Source organism: Mchenga conophoros, linkage group LG3 (genome assembly GCF_057382185.1).
Source record: "Mchenga conophoros isolate Kocher_MC1m ecotype Shallow Benthic linkage group LG3, M_conophoros_male_GT1.1, whole genome shotgun sequence".
Taxonomy (NCBI): domain Eukaryota; kingdom Metazoa; phylum Chordata; class Actinopteri; order Cichliformes; family Cichlidae; genus Mchenga; species Mchenga conophoros.
Genome location: NC_140528.1, coordinates 33875237 through 33890764, shown reverse-complemented (window position 1 = coordinate 33890764; position 15528 = coordinate 33875237). Strand labels below are relative to the sequence as shown.

Here is a 15528-nt window from a genome sequence, read left to right as displayed (position 1 = left end):
GGGCGAGAGTTGGACACGCCCTAGGACCTCATTACTCAGCCCTCCTGGGAAGGACTGAATGACCCTGAAACGTCTTACTCAGATAACCTGAGAGCTTCACTTCAGGATGGTCATGATCAGGGTTAGGGTTAACTAGTACAAGCATGGTGCTTGTAGAGAGTCATAAACGACAAAAGCATTTCTATGATCTGAGATGTTGCCTGGTCTCTTATGAAGTTGGAGACCTAGTCAGAGTAAAGTTGCACCCCAAATCAGATGCATCATCCAACTTTTCTGCGAAGTTGCCCCCCCCCCTTTACACTGGTCCCTACTCTATCTCCAAGAGGATGTGTGGTGCAAATTACTGTCTCACCACAGTGGACACTGGAGAGAATGTTGCAAACCTGCAACTATTCTACCCCTGGGCCATAGCTTTATCTGGCAAATATACAAATCTAAAGGCTTCGTAAGCTTTGGATCTCAGTCTTCCAGATAGCAGCTTGTCTCCTGCTCTTTCAGACCCAGACCGTAGTGACTTTGATGCTGTTGATAAAAACACTGTCTCTCCTGCTGATACTGTGAGCGTACTGATACTGTCCCACTTTTCTTGGACTGGAACTCTTCGCAAGAGTCTGCTGACATTGCTCTGGAGACAGCGGTTAACAGCTTACCTCCTGATGACAGTGGGAGTGCTTTTGGAGGTTCTTATAACCTCAGACCGAAACGTTCATACATTGTTTTAGTAAGTATCCAAAACATACATGTTTCATTATATAATTTTTTCAAGGGATCTTATATCTGTTTTCACACTTATATGCTTTTCATACAAGTTTCACACAAGACAGATGCAAACTTTATCAGATTTATATATATATATCTTTTCCATATGGGAAAAGCCTGTCCCGCGTGCAACTTGTTCAAAATGCAGCCACAATATTATATTTATTGGCTTTTGGTCCCACTAGTAGTCAAGCACATTATGGGGCGCTGCTATAAATATTAGATGCCATCTGAGCGTCCCTGAATTGCTCACCTGTTGTCATTTTGTTGTCATCCGGCTTTTCGGTCACTCAACTTCCCCCGATGTTACAGGTAGGAGTTGCATACATTTTGCTCCTGCCTTAGCCTGAATTGGTAGTACCGTATTTCCCGGACTACAAAGCGCACCTGAATATTAGCCGCACAAGCTAAAATCCATGGAAAGAGATGGCTGTTTGGAGACACACCCCTTTTATTAATATTTTGAAAAACAAGTTATGGGTACATATTTGCACAACTTTTTAGGTATATGTACAAGTAGCGGTAATTACAAGTACGAAACATGTGCTGTGCTTCATAAACGAGTAACAAATGTAGTACATAACAATAACCTACAGCACACCAGAAAAATAGATTCAGACTACCTTTTAGGCTCAGGTGGATGGATGGATGTTTTCACACTTTTCCACGCTGTCAGATTCCACCGGTGGAGTTGAGCATAACTTGCTTTTCGCAAGTTTATTGCCGCACACCATCCACGACTCCCGCTGAATGCGTAGCGCTACTTTGAAGTTTGTTTTTCGTGCTACTTGTACGGCACTATGTTGCCTGGCGGATGGACATGTGACCAACACACCACTCTTGAACACCGATACTGTGTGTCTGATCACATGCCCTTCCGCCAGGCGGAACAAACAAAACAAATTGTCTTACGATATCACAAAAATCAGGGACAATCCATAGAAAAGCTGCACCTGACTAAAAGCCGCAGGGTTCAAAGCTTGTGGAAAAAGTAGCGGCTTATAGCCCGACAATTACGGTACTCATGTTGTGTTGTTCGTGTTACAGAGATCATCCATGGATTACCTTCCTGAAGCCTAAATCGCGTCTGGTATGTGTTTATTTGGTGCCATGCGTACATTATTTCACCCTGTGGTAAATCTAGAGTAAATACTAGATGTAAATACTTCAAAATATACGCCGTTCAATAGTTGACCTTAATCTTACAGAGAATGTGATGATTTTATGGATAATTAAAGTCAGTCCTATATCCACAAACACAAGAGGCTGAAAGTCAGTGATGCTGCTCGGTTTGCAGTCCTGAACATCACTGCACAAGCAGGATTCACTGCACTGTTAATGTTAGCTGTGTTATATTGCTGCCTCTGTTCGGTGGTGTCGAGCCAAATGGACTTTAACGTGTGTTTGAACGAGCTGACGGTTCACTCGCTAAGCTGAAAGAAAGATGCTTTAATCACAGCAGTCACACATGTGTCCACTGTACCATCTGGGAACTCTTCTTGTTTCGTAATAACACAAACACTAAATCCTCCTTCTCTTGTGCTGTTTTGTAGCAGTGTATACTAGTGATGGGATTTCCGGCTCTTTTTAGAGATCCGGCTCTTTCGGTTCGGCTCACTAAAAAGAGCCGGCTCTTTCGGCTCTGAACTGGCTCTTCAGGTTGTTTTGTTGCTTTAATTAATTTGTTATTAACAATATTATAAAATTATGCACAAAAGGAATTACTAACGTAAAAAAAGTGGTTTTATTTATATATGTTTATATATAAATATATGTGGTGGCCCCTAGAGACAAAACACGTACAAACTCCAAAACACATTTCTAGCATGAACTGAACTTCCAAAGCAGAGCTACTAGATCACTTAAATTACACAATTGAAAGCATGAAAGCATATGTGTATTGTTTGTGTATTTATACACAGGCACTCATATATATTCAAATAATTTAAAAGCAATGTTCATTTACCTGTTACTACCACACACCAAATCTGGTCGTTGGTACTTGCTGGCTTGTGTAGCCACAAGATAACAAAAGCTCCACACTGCGCCCAGCATCCTGGAGCACTTCTGTTGTCTTTTGTACGTGTTTTGAGTTTTTATGTGCTTCTGAGTTTTTACGTGTTTTTACGTGCTTCAGAGTTCGTACGTGATTTGAAGTTTGTATGTGCTTTGTCTGTAGGGGCCACCGTAAATATACTTTTATTTATTCACTCCACATAAAATGTAATAAATAAATCATATAATACAAAAATCAACTATTCACATTTCAACTTTTAACTATTTAAATTTTCAGCTTTTTCCTTTTACAAATTTAAAGTGAAACAACACAAAACACTGCAAACCACAACACAATTAAATATAAATTTTTAATTTTAATAAATTTAACATTTTCTTTTTTTTTTCTGCCCATTCTGTTGGTTTTTGTCTTTTGCCCTTCTCCCCCGTCCCTCTTCTCAGCTATTTCTCTCTCCCTCTTTCTTTCTCCCCTTCTTCCCCCAGTCAAGTCTGTCCCGTATTCAGCAAGTGAAACTAAAATAAACAATAAAAGGTGAATCAAATGGACCATTATGGCAAGGCTGGGATGGTCAATTTGGTAAAGTAAATCCGTTGGGCATCTTTCTTTGCCTTTAGACAACAATTCTGATGCAAAAGAGCCAAACGGGACAGGCAAAAAAAAAAAGAAAAAGAAAATAATCATTTACTTACTGATTAACTTAACATTGTTCATATTGTGCAATATAATGTTAATATTTACCTGAGGTTATTATTGCTGCAGATGACACTCCACTTTGGTCTTTCTTGTTGTTATCTAAGACCATATGAGAAATAAATAAATACCACTCCACCTTAAAGTTCTTTGAACTTGTGTATTTTTACTACAGCTGCTGGTTTCCAGTTACCAGATCTGGGTATCGTGTCTTCAAAGAGAGTTGACTGATGAAAAGTGAGCCTCTTCAAGCATCTGGTTTGGTGAATCACCCTTTTTTCTGAACTCTTATTCACAGTCTTTGCTGTGTCTTGGCTTACATAGGCCTGCTGCATCTGAAAAATGATGATCGACAAAGAAAAACAAGGTTACTTTAGCTCATCTAGATGTAATGTTCAGATTTGTTATGTAACAACTGGAATTTGGTGTTGTAATCGTAATGAGCTCATCGCCGTTTCCCTGTCCTGTACATATAACACACAGAAATGCAAGAAGAAGAAAAAAATTATAAACCAGTTTCATGTTGGTATTGATGGTTTTAGAAACAAATCAAACTGCAAGGAATGAACTTTAGCCCCCTATTTGTGAGTAAAAGCATTTTGTAATAGTGCACCACTATAAGTGCCTGTGCTGATTTGTTAGCAAATAGTTTTTGGACCGTCCAAGTCCTCAGAACTCACTGCTGGTATTATACATACACCAGCACGATCATTAGATTTACTGCAGCTTTCTACTCCTCCTCATGACCTCACTAAAAATGGACTGCAGCTAACTCACCTCTTCCTCAAACACATCTTTTCTGAATTGTCTTTGAATTTATCTGGTGAAGGTTTCCCATCATGTTCCATCCTCTTCGAATAAGCTGAGTTCTTCTTCTTCTGGTTCCTCCCTTTAGGGGTCACTACAGTGGATCATCTGCCTCCATCTTATTCTATCCATAGCCGCCTCCTCGTTCATACCAACCCTATCTATATCCTCCATCACTATATCCTTGAACTCCCTCTAAGGGCTTGCTCTTTCCCTCCTGCCTGGCAGCTCCATATGGAACAATATATTCACTATGCCTCTTCTACATATGTCCAAATCATGTCAGCTTTGCCTCTCTAACTTTGTGTCCAAACCACTCAACATGAGCTGTCTCTCTGATGCACTCATTTCTAATCTTCTCCATTCTGGTCACTCCCAAACAAAATCTTAGCATCTTGAGCCCTGCCATCCCCTGCCTGGCCTTTTGCACTGCTTGTTGCTTTGGATGCTTGACTCCAGGTATTTAAACTCATGTACCTTCAATACCTTTACTCCTTGCATATTTCATATGAGCTGACCATCTGACGTCAAAGAATACAAAGACATATTTTGTTGAATGCATTGAAACAGAGGACAATTTTTACCTTTTCCATGGCCACTTTGTGAATCATTTGTCCCAAATGTTCTGCTTCATCTTTAGATTCATCCTGTGTGGGTCTGCTATCATGTGTCCCATCCTCTTCAGATGCTGCCGCCATCTGTTTTCAGAGAAGACAACAATATGTTTGGCTCATTTTTGATGGATTGATTGTGGAAGCACCGAAACTGAGGATGAATTTCACCTCTCTTTGTGGCATAGGACACCCAGTTTTGTTTTTCATGGCTACCTTAGGAATCCTTTTACGTTCTTGTTCTTCCTCCTCTTCTGAATAGCCTTCAGATTCATCCTGTGTGGGTTTCCAGTCATCTGTCCCATCATCTTCAGATGAGCTCACAGACTGCTTTTAGAGCAGAAAAATATATATTTTACTCATTTTCATGGATGTTTGGAAACAAAACACTTACATCTGTAACTGCAGGAGAAGAAACTCTGCTGGATTTTTCCTGCCCACCTTAGGAACCCATTCCCTCGCTTCATCCTCCTCCTCCTCTTCTGGATTGTCTTCTTGTGTGAGTTTCCCCACATCTGTCCTATCATTTTTGTAAAAGACCACCATCTGATTTTAGAAAAGTAAAAGTAAAAAGCTAAAAGATTAGTAATCAGTGAAAACACTAAAAACAAGTACAAGAACATACATTACATACTTTTCTCTTGCGCAACTGGTATGTCACTTTTTGTAGATGCTCCACCCCCTTTTTCAAATCCTGTTTAGTTTCGTTTATTGTGGCTCCGGCACTACCGGCACCCTCACCCTGACCTGGGCTCACCATCTGTTTATGGTACAAATTAAATATGTTTTGTTCATGATGGAGTAAATGATTATATATGAAAGAAGTGCAACCAATCAAAACTCTTACCAAGGGAGTCAGGGCACACATACCTTGTTACTGCTACACTGGAAGAGCGTTCTGTCTAAAAGCTCCTCTGTTCCTGATGACTGCTGCTCTTCCTTTTCAGATCCTTCACTGTCCTCGTCCTGCACAGATCCTCTGTCCTCTCTCCTTTTCCTTTTCCTTGCTGCATATTTTGCAATTGCATTGGTGGTCAGTGCTCAGCTCTGGAGTGTGTCCTCTGCAGGGTCCTCAGCTGTGCAAAGCAATATTACTAAATATGAATAAATGTAAGTGTATAGATAAATATATGACTTCACTTTAGCTTATTTAAATAACCTTGATAAAATCTTTTGGCTGTGATGGCATCATGGCACATAAATGTTGCCACTCTGTCGTAAAATTTACGTCCCAACTGTCGCTTGGCCTGAAAGAATAATGTTTTAAAAAGAAACCACATGAATAAAACCCATGACACTTTAACCTACTTCAATGTGTGTCAAAAAATAAAAATGAAAGGTTTTCTCACGTAAGTGCTACAGGAGGAACGTAGCATGTTGAAGGTGGGGGCAATCCCCAGATTCATCATCTCCCAGGCTGCCTTGAAAAATACCGGTAGTCTATGAAGAACACCTCCACTAGAACTGTGGAAAAAAGTCGGTGCCTCCGAACAGCCTTCAACATACTCTGTGATATGATTGTAACGCTGCAACCAGGTATACTCATTCTTGTACAGGGGGACAGCTGCTTGCCCATGGTATCTTTGAGTTTTGTGCTGTTTAACCTAATACATGAAAAGACATGTTTATTCAACTGAATAAAAAAATGTCTATGTATACTTAGATTTATATAGTTTTAGTACATACACGGATGATGCGGGCACCCTGCTTTGTTTTTTCTGCCACCTCAATGAGAGAGAGGAGCCTGTTCTGCAAAATGTGCTGGAGGATTCCTTAAGAACATGAAACATGGGGAAACACTGGTTTGTGTTTTATTGAAAGAAAGGAGACAATTAAAACAACCTATTAACATAACTAATAGATTAAGAAGAAGAAGAAAACACTGCAAGTCAAGTAAAATAAATCTGAGGTTTAGGGATGATTCAGATTATTCACAATGCGATCACATCACACACACAACATACCTTCCTTAAAATAGCCTCTGCAGTAAACTCCAACACCCACGATGACAGCTGCAACTATAGCCAGGACACCCAGAGCCACTGGGACACTGATGGGAACTTATAACACAATGAAAACATGAACATTACATGATGTTAACATAAAATGATTAACACTCTGTGACACTACATGTGATTTTGAATCTCTTTGCACTGACCTCCACCTTTGACCCGCTGAACCTGCAGTTCCACTCTTGACTGACCCAGTTCTACTCCAAACTTACGGACGGTGCAGGTGTAGCTGCCGCTGTCAGACAGCTGAAGCTTTGCCAGAGTAAGAGTGAGTCTCCGGTTTCCAGAGCGTCAGGATTCATGGCTATTCGGCCGCTGAACTGGTCAGTTTGGTTCTGAAGGTCAGAGCCCGTCCTCTTAAACCTGATGGACCTGAGCGGTGGTCCTGCAGAACACATGGGTCCTGATAAAACGCAGACCTGACCCGCAGACATAGATTAGGACAAATTACTCTTCACACACACACCCTGACACTAAAACCACATTTTGAGCCACAAAAATGCCTTTAAACTTGTGGGGACGGGCAGTTTTATCCCCATAGAGCTGCATAGAGCCACAAGTATAAAACATTCCAATTTTTGGTCCCCACAAAGATGTGTAAACAGGTACACACACACAGACAAACTCAGTGATCGACATCTCTGATCCTCACAGGAAACTCAGGACTGTGTTTAAAGTGCAGCATGTGAGGGCTGACCTTTGACCCGGTGTTGAGACTGAAGGTTAACTGAGGTTAGAAACAGCTGAGAAGGAACCTCTGTACGTGTGTGAGAGAGATTCATCAACAGAGGTCAGAATTACATTTTAAATGTGTAAAGAAGATGCTGCTGTTTCAAACGCACTATTCACACACGCACACACACGGACACACACGCACATCTGCTCACATCTGTTGGAAAAGATCTTGTCAGACAAACGAGTGTGTGTCTAATTCAATTAGGCTGCTGTGAATTTCACACTTCATCAACACACACACATTTGCACCAGATGTGTGTGAAGAATCAGTTTGTGTTGAACATGTTTCACCTTCATGCAACCTCACAGACAAGGGAGGAGGAAACATGGAGGCAGGAATCAAGGAGACACATGGAGGAGACAGAAAAGAAGAGATTAAAGAAGAGTGAAATTATTGAGGAGACAAGGAGAGAGGAGGTAATGAGGCAGGAGTCAAGGGTGAAGGAAACTTTGAGACAAGAACGCACAAGGAGGCAGGAGATGAGCTGAAAGAAGAAAAGGGTAAAAAGAGTAAAGAAGGAAGGAACAATGAGACTGGAGACAAGAAGTAAGGATGTGAGAGTGGGGAAGAAGAGAAGGAGGCATAAAGAGGGAACAGAAATAAGGAAGCTAACTTATAAAAAATTAAGACAGGACACAAGGAGAAGTGCAGCTGCTGTTGGGCCTTCTCGATGTCAGCTGACATGAGGACACCAAGGAACTCTGAGTTCCAACTCTGCTCATGGTTTATAAGATAAGATAAGATAAGATAAGATAAGATAAGATAAGATAAGATAAGATAACTCTTTATTGTCATTGCACAGTCATACATAGTACAGTAGTACAATGGAATTGGAAAAACTGTCCTACGTCGGCACTACATATAACACAACACGACACGATATGACACATCACAACGTAACAAACAACACAACACAGTATATTAACTTAGTATAAAAAAGAAGAATAAGTGTATGTGTATTGCACACTGTTATTATTGCACATTAATTATTATTGCACCTTGTTATAAATATAAATATTATTGTTATCGTTTTAAACATTGTTACCTCCCCCTAAAAAGTCCAGGGAGGTATCCAGTCAGGTCAGCTATTTACATTGATCAGGGCTATTGCCCTGTTGTAAAAGCTGTCCTTGAGTCTATTTGTTCGGGACCTCAGCAGCCTGAACCTCCTGCCAGACGGCAGCAGCTTAAACACCCGGTGTCCTGGGTGTGTGCAGTCCCGTAGGATGCTGCGTGCCCTCTTGAGACAGCGAGTGCTGTACAGGTCCTTCAGGGAGGGAAGAGGATGTCCAATGATTTTTTGGGCCATGTTGATGACCCTCTGGAGTGCCTTTCTGTGTGCTGTGGTGCAGCTGGAGAACCACACACCGATGCAATATGTCAGCACACTTTCAATGGAGCAGCGGTAGAAGACGGTCAGCAGCTCCATTTTTCTGAGGATTCTCAGAAAGTGGAGACGCTGTTGGGCCTTCTTTAAGACCGCAGAGGTGTTAGAGCTCCATTGGAGGTCTGTGTCTATGTGCACACCCAGAAACTTGAAACTGGAGACCCTTTCCACGCACTCCCCGTTGATGCTGACAGGCTGCAGCTCGGACTTCCTCCTTCTGAAGTCAACTACCAGTTCTTTTGTTTTGGTGGTATTGAGGTATAGGTGTTCATTCCACCTCAGCTGTGGGATGAACAGCCTGCAGAAGCTGTTTTTATTGCTGTTATTTGCAGGTTTACGTCCTGTGTGAGTCTCGGTCTGCTCATGTCTGAATCATCAAAATAACAAAGCATACGAACTCTCAGAGAAATGAAATTAGATTAAGTGCAGATAACGGACAATTTGTTTACAACAGAGGAAGTGAAGACTGCGTAACAAAGGCTGGTCAACATTTAGCACATGCAGCTAGCAGCTGTGGTTTCCTGAATGAAAGCTGACATCTGTGATAGATGAGTGAAGCACTTCAGTGTTTGACTCACCGAGGAGCAGAGACACAGATGTAATCTTCATGCTGCCAGGACGACTGACAGAACACTGACATCCTCAGCTTCACCACTTCCCTGTTACCTTCATCAGCTCGTCACGCTGCTGCTTCTGGACCGTGAGGACAGTAAATAAACTGCATGAGATGTATTCACAGCAACTCACAGGAAACAGTTCAGTTCATAAGTGTAAAGTTTCAGAGTTTGTGAATGATGTGCAGAAAGCTCATTTTGATTTTTGCTCTTTCCCATAAAATGATTAAATCAAGTTTGTAGAGAACAGCAAATAAGACAAACTCACAAACTACACAGAAACACTGAAACATCATCACTTTAAATAATTAATTTAAAAAAACACCATCGGTGGTTACCTTACATGATACTCCATCCATCCATCCATCTTCTTCTGCTTCTCTGGGGCCGGGTTGCCAGGGCAGCAGCCTAAGCAAACAAGCCCAGGCCTGCCTCTCCCCAGCTTGTCCAGTGACACAACAAGGTCTTCCCAGGCCACTCGAGAGATATAACTTCTCCAGCATGTCCTGGATCTGCTCTGGGGACTCCTCCCAGTGGGACGTGCCGGTACCATCTCAACTGGCTCCTTTTTATGGAGGAGCAGCGGCTCTACTCTGAGCACCTCCTGGATGGCTGAACTTCTCCCCCTACCTTCAAGGGAGAAGCTCATTTCCGCTCCAGTGTGGTCTTCTGCTGCTGTAGCCCATGTGCTTCAAGGTTCATCGGGCTGTGAATTAGCATATGCTCTTCTGCAGACCTTGGTTATAATGAGAGCTATTGAAGCAGTTTGTCCATTCTCCTCTGAGCTCTGACATCAAAGTATTTTTTCTCAGAGAGCTGCTGTTCACTGGATATTTTCTCTTTTTTAGACCGTCTTCTGTGAACACCACAGATGGTTGTTGGGAGCATCCCAGCAGATCAGCATCTTCTGAAATACGCAGACCAGACTGTCACATTCAAAGTCTCTTATGTCACCTTTTGTCATCATTCTGATGCTCAGTTTGAACTGGAGTCGGCTGGCTTGATGCTGTCTACGTGCCTTAATGAGCTGGTTTGCTGCCATGTGATTGACTCATTGGATATTTGCAGTTAGGGTCAGTTGAACAGGTGTACCTAATAAAGTGGCTGGTGGTAGAACAGTAACAGTGTTGATCAGAGTGGGTCTGAAAGATTTTCAGATAAGAAATGTTCTTCAGCTTCAGGATGACTGAGCTGTGTAACTTGTGTCAGTGTGAGTTTTTATTGAGCTCTTTAATGTTTATGTGCAATTATGTGCACGGGTACGTGGGTATGTTCTAGAAACATTTAACAATCAATCTTTCACCAGTTGTGTCTTACTGAAAACCACCAGTTACTGTTTCAACTCCTGCACCAGCTCCACAAACCTGGTCCTCAGGTTTCTCTGGCATCCATTTCTAATGTCTATTTTGCTGCCTCCCATCTGTTCTGCTGAGTTTCCTCACAGACTCAGGTCTGAAGATCTTCATAAATCAGAGATTTGTGTTTATTTACTGTTTAGTACAATTTTCATGTATCTGTATTTTACTTGAGTAGTTTTTTTCTGACTGCTTTTCAGTTTTACTGCCCACATTTTTAAACAAATAGAGATGATGCGTGCTAAAGTCGTGGGTTAAAGTGGAACATATTTTTTATTTATTTATGTTTCTTTGTCCCACTCTGGAACCACTGCAGGTGCCCATAAGTTGCAGTTGCGGTACTTTAGCATCTAGCTAGCCCTGCTGAAGAGGAGCGAGCACAAAGGGACGTTTTTGAAGTGGTTTTTTCAACTTTTATTTCAGCACAGATGTTGAATCAGTACTTCAGTTTACAGCAGTTGTATTTATTCATCTTTTAAGCACATCTTGAAAACATCCTCCTCACTTCTCAGCCAAAAGCGCATCTCTGCCTCCAGCTCGTTCAAAAAACTGTCAGACTTTCAGAGGTTCAAATAGAGAACATTTGACTGGCTGCCTCTTGGATATAGAAGTGATTAAAGTTTTCTTTTGTTTGTTTAAATAAAGGTTATATTATTATTAAAATATTATATATGTTGTTGTGAATCTGCAAGGCTTTCATTTGGGAACTTTAGCTTCATGCTAGACTGGTGCTTTGAAATTCTAATGACCTCCTATCAAGTTTATGCTGAAGTTTAAAAACTTCTTTTAGTTTGTGCTACAACCAAATGCAAGACCTGAAAAATCATAAATCAGTTCTTTAGAAAGTCATATGCTTGGTATTAAACCTGCTGATATAAGGCCAATGAGAAAAACAACAGAAGACTCATTAACAAGAGTTTTATTTAAACAAGTTTTAATTAAACAAAGATATTAACTGAAGGTTCATCTGTCAGTTTCTACACTCATTTTAAATGAGTGCTTGTTGTTTCCTTTAAAAAGAGGTTGGACAGCCCATCAGTTACCTTCTTCTGAAACACCTGTAATGAGAGAGAGGAGATGAGAGGAGAGAAAAGAGGGAAAGAAAGGAGAGCGGCAGTAAACACTGCAGAGTATGTAGCTACACCCCCACCCCGCTGTAAGTTAGGGATTTTTATTGTTAAGACAGGATCTGTCACATTATGTGTGTCACCAATATGTTGCACAACAGTAAAGGCTTGAATAAGAACTATATGTGGGATGTGATTGGTGCAGAACATCAGGTGTCCCAGGCTAGCATTGACCTCTTGTGTGTGAAGGTTGATTCTGTTCATCGTCAGCCGCAACTTTGAGACTGAAGAAGTCACTTGGACGTTTCTCCCACTGAAATCGCCACGTCCAGGTGAACAGAATCAAACATTTGGAATTTACTTACCTGGATAGTTGAGCACGCATCAACATGCGTGAAGAACTTTTGACATGAAAGGAAGGTTAGAGTTAGAGTTAGAGGCCTATAACTAGCTAAAGCAGCTGGGGTTAGAGATGGTTTTTTAAGTAACAGTTGAACTACTTCAGACTTGAAGGCTTGTGGTCCATAAATGATTATGAGAGATAGGTTGATCATATTTAAGACTGAAGCATTAATTAATGGCAGGAATTTGAGGAACGGAGATCACATTGAAAATAAATAATGTGTAAACATTAACTTTTATTTTCACTGATTTTATCTTTTACCAGCTTGTTAGATAAAAACTGAGTGTTTACCTGCAGCGTTTGTCCTCAGACTGGAAAAAACGACATGTGACTGGATGATTGAAATCTTATTGGCTGTTTTTTTTAAGGTGAGACCCCCATAGACGACTTTCCTCTGAAGTGATGGCAGAGTTCTTCCTGCAGAAATGAAAAGAATATAGATTAAAAAGACTCAGGATCAATGATTTTGATTAATTAAGCGAAACTACGCTCACTTTAACCTCGTACACATCATTTTAAACACCCGGGACACCCAGCAGGTTCAAACCCACATGTGTCTTATTGTGATATCAGACGGCTCACCACTGTTCTCCTGCACACGGTATGTGAGTATAATACATGAGATATAACTCTGAGAAATATCATTTACCTAACATGCATTTATAATACAAACATTTCTTAAACATTTTAACAAATTCACATGTGAAGGAACCTTTTGGCCAAATGCCCCTGAAAACATGAACAATAGAATGATTTTATTTGTGCAATGATGTGATAGGTTGAAGTTTGGGCCAATCAGTGACCTCCTACATATATCTAAGGTGAATATTTTGTATTTTTCATGTAAATAATGTTTCCTTGAATCACACAATGAGACACAAATATAAAAGCAGACATTTCAATATCATATGTTACAGGATGAGATAAAGAAGTGTTTTGGTGTTATTGCAATGTTTCATCACAAGCTCTGAAGACGTTGACACACTTCATACCTGTTTGTCTCCACCCTGTCAGCAGAACTACAACCAGAATCAGATCCAGGAGACACAGAAAAACTACAGCTGCCATGACTGCAACGGAGGAGGAGGAGGAAGGAGGAGGAGGATGGGAGATATGAGTGGTGATGGTGGTGATGGTTGTTGTTGTTGTTGTTGCTCTTTCTGTTGTTGCAATAGAGATTGGTGTCACAGAACCTGCAGGAGAGATGAGGAAGCTGGTTCAGTCAGTTTATCATCAGCTCAGCAGATTGGCTTTAAACAGGAAGTGATGTCAGTGTTCTGACCTCTGACCCTCAGAAAGCTCTGAGGAGATAATCCAAACTCATCAGTAGAACACCAGTAGAGACCTTCATCAGACTGCTGCACGTTAATGGTGATGTTTTTCTCTGATTTAGGTCCAACAGGACGTCCATTACAGTAGAAATAAGCTGCAGCTGTGCCACCAGTTTTCTTTTTACAGCGTAGAGTGACATCACTTCCTGTCCTCACAGGATCACATGTTTATCTGAGGAAAAGACCCACAGAGTGATGTAGAGGTGGTACAACAGTCTGCTGTTAGTCTGATGAAATGAATGACTTCATTACCTGATACAGTGATGTTGACTTCTTCACTCTTCTCTCCAGCTTCACCTTCACACCAGTAAACTCCACTGATTGGCTTGAACTCATCAAACAAACAGGATGAACCATTGAACCTCCCAAAGCCCCGCCCCCCTGCTCCACATGACTCAGTCCCACTTCCTGTGTCCCTCTTCACCGTCCATCCATCAGAGCCCAGCTGACCTTCACATGTCAGAGACACTGAGGCTGCTGTGAAGAACTGCTGAAGGTTTGGACTGACGCTCAGAGAGACTGGAGGACAGACGGACAGTTTCTATCAGTGTTTACACTCAGTGTTTGTCCTGGACCATGGTGCACTTCATCTACTCACCTGCACAAACAGTCAGTGCAGACAGCAGCAGCACACACACACCTGCAACAGGAGGTCAGAGGTCATTTAAAGAAAGACTGAGGCTGCACAGTTTTTTTTTTCTCTCAGGAAACTTTTTAATCTCCTGAAGTATCTGCCACAACCCAAGGAGCTTGGAAAGAAAAGCGTCTGGACTTCTTTGAGTTGCTTGAAGACGTTTCACCTCTCATCTGAGAAGCTTCTTCAGTTCTAGGATCAAACGGTGAAGAGACCCACATTTAAGCTCTGTGGGAGTTTCCCACTGAGAGGGACAATGGACCCCCTGATGATCCTCTACCTAATCACATGAGCCAAGGTGTGGTAATGGATGTGGGTCACAATCAGCCAGGGTTTTACTGCTACTACTTTGTACGTTCTTACTTTGAGTACATTTCATAGTCTGTACTTTTTTTTTTACTTTTACTTGAGTTAATAAGTTGAATCAGTACTTCATCTTTTACTGGAGTATTTTTGAACAGTAGTATTTGTACTTCTACTTAATTATGGAAGGTCTGTATTTTTGCCAGATCTGTGAGCCACGCAGATTAAACTACACAAACACCACCGTGCACTGTAACAGGAACAGGAAGTTCTAAAATACCACCGAGACAGCAACGCAGGTTAGCCTGTCTTTTCCTGTTTTCTATACATTTTTTATTCAGATGGCAATCAACGGTAAACATCACAGTGCACAGCATTATAAACCATGGAGAGGGAACTGTGCATGGATGAGCTTTCATTCATGTGCAGAGAAGAAAGTGTGGGACTAAGAAGCCACCCTTCAAAAGCACAGTTTTCATTTTCATTTGCGGCCTGTTTCAGTCCCACACTGCTGCTGTTTAAAGGTCATCATGTCAACGGGAATGGGAACTTTAACAGTCAAAACCGTCTGTGGTTGTTTGAATACACTCAGTCCTCTTAATGGAAAATTGGCTGTGAATAGAGGAAGTGAAGACTAGATAAAAGAGGGGACGCAGTCAGAGGACCCTGTGCTTCATGCAGTCAGAGGCTGTGGTTTCCTGACTGAAGAGATGTTTGATGAAAAGAGGTCAAGTCTCTTTTGTTCTTTTGGTCTTCATGTTACTGACACTTAGCTGGGCAGAAAGTTTAATCGCTGACTTAG

General features: G+C 41.3%; 1 protein-coding gene across 1 annotated transcript in view; it reads left to right on the top strand.

Moving 5' to 3' along the window:
- Positions 1 to 668: 668 nt before the first annotated feature.
- Positions 669 to 15528, top strand: part of LOC146578293 (uncharacterized) — a 44107-nt gene continuing 29247 nt past the window's right edge. Inside the window, exon 1 of the mRNA XM_085257880.1 lies at positions 669 to 721. The gene's annotated coding sequence lies outside the window, so the exon portion shown is untranslated. The remainder of the gene's footprint in view (positions 722 to 15528) is intronic.